Source organism: Pteropus alecto, unplaced genomic scaffold (assembly GCF_000325575.1).
Source record: "Pteropus alecto unplaced genomic scaffold, ASM32557v1 scaffold414, whole genome shotgun sequence".
Classification (NCBI taxonomy): domain Eukaryota; kingdom Metazoa; phylum Chordata; class Mammalia; order Chiroptera; family Pteropodidae; genus Pteropus; species Pteropus alecto.
This window is the reverse complement of record NW_006435781.1, coordinates 1,737,476-1,742,789: the sequence shown is the minus strand read 5'-3', so window position 1 is coordinate 1,742,789 and position 5,314 is coordinate 1,737,476. Positions and strand designations below refer to the sequence as shown.

General features: G+C 37.6%; 1 protein-coding gene across 1 annotated transcript in view; it reads right to left on the bottom strand.

Moving 5' to 3' along the window:
- Window positions 1-5,314, bottom strand: part of DMD (dystrophin) — a 1,580,480-nt gene that overhangs the window by 273,448 nt on the left and 1,301,718 nt on the right. The gene's annotated exons all lie outside the window — the stretch shown is intronic.

Below are 5,314 nucleotides of genomic sequence, written 5' to 3'. Positions count from 1 at the left end.
CTTCCTCTGATTTTGGCCTACATTATATTTTGACAGTTTAGAGTAATAGGGGCCATATAACAATATTAATAATTTTCTGAATTTTTCTATGTAAGGGTATAGGTAATTTAAATGCAAAATGAGAAACACAGGATTACCAGAGAAGAAAAAAAATGCACTATTAACTTACATGAATTCATTCTTCCTAACTTAAAATGCTCATTCGCCTCCCTGTAGTCAAGAAACTTCTCTACTTACAACCTCCCATTGATAGCAATAAAGCTTCCAGGCACAGCAGAAGCATGGCAATGAAGAATGCCACCAACAGAGGACATTTGTACTTCTTTTAGTCGAGGCCACCATGATGTTTTATAGTCAGTGGCATGTTCTGTGTACATATTTTTGTAACGTTTCATAAAAGGTATTAACACCACTATGTTCAAAAGTACAAAATAATGAGTGTTGCTTTAAGAAAAGACATGCAATTACTATGGTAATGAAATAGAAATGTGATTTTTTGTAGAAAGATGTACATTGTACACATTGGTCACTTGTGTATGTCATTGTGGACTTAGAAGTAAATGAACTTCCAAATAGCCCTTGAGAACCAATTCTGTTTGCAGATAGGAGATTCTTTATTGTTTGTAAATTGCAGGATCATAAACTCCTAAGAGTCTATAGGATCTTAAAGTTAATTTTCTTTATCTAGAGTAATTCTCTCTAAAGCATTCTTGTGGCAAAGGCAGCTGATTGCCTCTGATATGTTTTCTCTCCTTATTCTAGAGCAATACACCTCATGCTTTTTAGTTTGGTACATGGACATCTAAAGTAAAAAATATATTTATTTGAAACTAATAATAAAATAAAATAAAAGGCTAAAAATATATTTTTATAATATACAAATATATAAAATATATATTTCTTAGCCTCACATGTAGGTAGATATAATCATGTGACAAAGTTCTAGCTGAGGAACTATAAGTGGATACTTTATATTTTATGGCAGTTCCTGAGAATTTTCCTTAAAATCCCAATGGCACATGCCCTTTGTGCCTCTGCCTTCCTCCGTCTTGCTGGGGCCTGGAACTCAGATGTGATGGCTGGAGCTGAAGCAGACATATCAGGTCATGTAGTGACAGTGAGAATTGAGGCCAGCGTGGCAGAACAACAAGATTAAGACGGACTGAGGACTTTGCGAAGCAGAAGAGCCTAATGAGCCCTGTCCTACCTACTTCTGGACCTTTACATGAGAAATACATTTCCATATTGTTTAAGCTACTGTTGTAGTGCAACTCTGTCAATCACAACTGAGCAATGTATAATTCTTATTAGCTGATAAGCCAGACTAAAAACTGATGGAAATGTGTGAAGCAGTCCATACCATTTAATGACAGCTCTAATGTTTAGGTTTTCCTTCCTCATATCGAGCTTTCCTATAACACTTGCCCATGATGCCTTTCCACAATCTTACTTAAGTGTACCATCTCCTTTATCGATCCTCCCCAAATGTGTGAAGAAACTGTACTGTATATTTAAGTTGTCTTCTTTATTGAGCATTCTATATTCTTTCAAATGTTCCTCATATAACCATCTCTACACCATTCACAATCTTGGTTGCCCTCCTATGGATGTATTCTCACTCATCAGTGTTCCTGTTAAATGTGGTGCTAATAAGTCAGTATGATACCACAGATGTGATTTAACCAGTGAGTACAGTATACTGAACACTTTAATTCTATTAATATAATCTAATACTGCATTGCCTTTTATAGCAAGCCACACCAGATCATACTGGAAATTAACACTGAATTTGTGGTTACCTAAAATCCCAATTGGTTTCTCATATTGTTAAAAATAGGACAATGGGCCCCTAAAGGAGTCACTTATGCTAAATCCCACATCACCAAAATGAGACTTAATTACAGTTTCAGCTCTCCAAGAAATGAAATCTTATACCAGTCAAGCAGAAATATCTGATCAGCACTAGTTAGGCAATCTGCCTGATAGATCTCTGTGATTCTCTAAAGAAAAATAATCTTGCAGTAACCACTCTGCTTTCTGCCTAGGATGACTTCTGTGTTCCTGCTCCCTTCTGCCTATAACAGTCTTTTATTTTGTACATCTCCTAAGAGCTCCCTTCTAACTGCTAGACTGGATGCTGCCCAATTCATGAATTGTTTAATAAAGCCAATAAGATCTGTAAATTTTACTCAGTTAAAATTTATTTTTAAACAATATAAACTGCCATGAAGTTACATGTTCTTTAGTCTACATCTGTACACAGGATTTAAAAAATCTTAATAGCAGGACATCTTACTCGCTCTTGTTCAATTTTATTTTTTAAAATTTGGGTCCAGCATCCTAATCTATTGTAATCTTACTTTAAATTTTGATTTTGATCTTTCAGTGTGTTAACTACCATTCTCACCTTTTTGTCATCTGAAGAGTTAATGACTGCACAATCTATGTTCTTATCGTGATCACTGATAAAAAATCTGGGTTGAAGTACAGGCAGAGGGAGGCTGCATATGGTTATACAGGTTGTGTACTGCACAGTTTTTAGGGAGCACCATTTATGCAGCTGTGATGGGGGGTTGTGCAATGCAGTAGAACTGAATCCAGTCTGTGGTTAACACCAGTAAAATCCTCTGAGACCGACAATGTAAGACGACACTCCTACTTAGTCATGGTTATTGAAAAAACTTCAAATCTACCTATCTGTACTTCTCTCAATGTATATAATTCCTCATGTAATTTAAGATTGTATTGTGGAGATCTGTGTCAAATGCATTTGCTAAAATTCAGATACACTGCTGTAGCATAACACTGCTAAAAAAAGGAAGTTGGCTAAGTTAAAAAAAAACACAGTATTAAAATGAAACCTTTACAACATGACTCTAGTGACTATTAAAATCTAAAATAAAGGAAAAGAAATGATGGTTCAAAATTTCAAAATATGGTTTCTTCTAGATTTATAGCTCTTTTCTAGAAAAGTGACAAGCCAAATTCATGTTCTAAAAAACTTGAAACCATAGGGAAGAAAATTTCAACGAAGTGCTAAGTGGTAGACATCTAGTTAAATAATAAAAAAGTAGTTATACTGATGCTTTGTTATTTAAAATCTTTTTCACTCAAAGAGTAAGAGTGATAAATTCTGAGGGCTATCCCAATACATTTTCAATTAAATGACTAAATTAATGTAGAGACATTTAATTAAAGTTCTACTAGTTTTTCCAAATGCTGTTAATTATGCTGTTATCTAAAATTAAATCTCTCCCCAAACCCTTTTACATTTCTTCTGCTCATCTGATACAGATATAATTAAAATGCTGCAAGTTCACCTAAATTCATCCAAATATCATAAAAGAAAATATGAAAAACTGGAGTTTAGGAACTATTTAAGAAACTGGTATTTTAATGGGATTTCCACAATCCTTGGGGAAAAAAAAACAATAAATATTAAGTATGTACACACAAACACACACCACACACACACACACACACACACACACACACACACACACACCATCTTTTAAAATACCCCTGAAAATAAATTTCTTTATAACTAAGGACCTGCAGTGAATTCCACAGACAAATATAGTTTCAAAGAATTTCTACCAGCAAAAGATAAAAATTTTTTAAGACTCTGGGTAATTAATTTTAGGAACAAGGTGTACTCTAGTTATGATAGTTCTGTGCTACCATTTTCTAAACAATAAAAATTCCCTAATGGCATCTCTGGAAGGCATTCTTTAATAGAAACAATTCAGAATTTAGGCTTCCTGGTACCGGGGTCAAACTCCTAGGTAGAAAAGAGCCAACTCAGATGATCCTAGCTAGGTTCCCCATGTAAGTTATTCTCCAGTGATAGAACCAAGGTTCATCTGAACTCTCAAACAGATGCTGTGCTTATAGTTGCCTCAAAAGGCCACACCAGAAACGGGGGCCAGTTGTCTCCAGTGTGAGTCTAGGCACTGCTCAGCAAGGAGCACCTGGCTCGTTGAAGACACATCTGGATGTGGCTTGGGTGGGGCTCCAAATTGGGGGAGGCGGGGTTTCAGGGAATCTTATGGATAAAGCGATCTCTGTTATGCAGTTTGATGACATCGCAGCTATGGCAGTTCTGTGTCTGGCCCACTGGTAGTGGGGAGGGCTCAACAGAGAACAATGGATACCTCTGGCACTTCTGTACTGAGTGAGTCTCATCTTGGTCCTCACTCTGATAATGTTTCCCTGTAAGTCCCTGGTGCCCCTGCACGCAGCCAAATTGGCACTGGTGCTCAGAGCAAGCAGGTCTGTCACTGTGAAAATCCACTTGTGGATGCGGCCCCTTTAAGAGGCTTCGGCTGCTGCCGCAGCCTCCTTCTCACTCAGCTGCTGGAGACCGGGCAGCCCCGTGTCCTCGCCCCATCCTACCTTCTGCCGTTGCAGGGTGCTTTTTGGGATTTCTCCCTAGTTGTATGGCTTGTTCTTCCCAGGCAATTTTTCCTTGCTGCTGCTTCCATCAAAACTTTGATTTGGTCACCAGAGGGAAGACCAGAGCCTCTATCATCTACACCATTTTTTTCTCTCTCCCCTAAATTCCTTTTAATTTTTGTCAAGAGACCGGCAAGTTGGGAGAAGACTTTTTCTAACTCACCATCATAACCAAAATCTGGGTCTCAGTACTGTGATTCAGGAAAAATCCCTTGTATAGATGCATTTTGTTTACCAATTGCCTTCCTATTCCTGGTTTTGCTTTGCACACAGCCAACTCTCCTCCAATTCCTTTACTGCAGGGGTTCTCAAGCCTGACTGCAGGACTTTGTAACTGCTCAGGGAGCTGTAACAAATACTGATTCTTGGAGCCCACTCCCCGAGACTGACTTGGTCTGGGTGCAGCTTGGGCATTAGGATTTTTCTAACCTCCCCAGGTGATGCTGATATGCAGTCTGTGCTTTATGCCTGTCAGGGTGGTAAAGCAACTTGATAATAAAGGTTTACTGACTGATTGATTAAAGGGGTTACCACATCTCAAAAGGGATGTTTGCATGCTTAAAAGGCCACTATTAGAATTTACGTGAAGTGGTACTGCTACGATGTCTATAATTAACTTTAAATACATCGACATAGATAGTATGAGATTTTGTATATGCAGTTAGTGCAAGTTTCAACTCTAGAGGCAACTGGTTACCTTGATCAAGAATTCACACTCCAGGAGAGTATAGCTCTTATTTTATGAAAAAGGGCAAAGTGCAAAGTCTGCTACTACTATATACCTCTATGAACCTTGGACGTTTTTGTAATGCACATAATCAATGTCACAAATGTGTGTGTGCTATGGAAAATAGTAGAC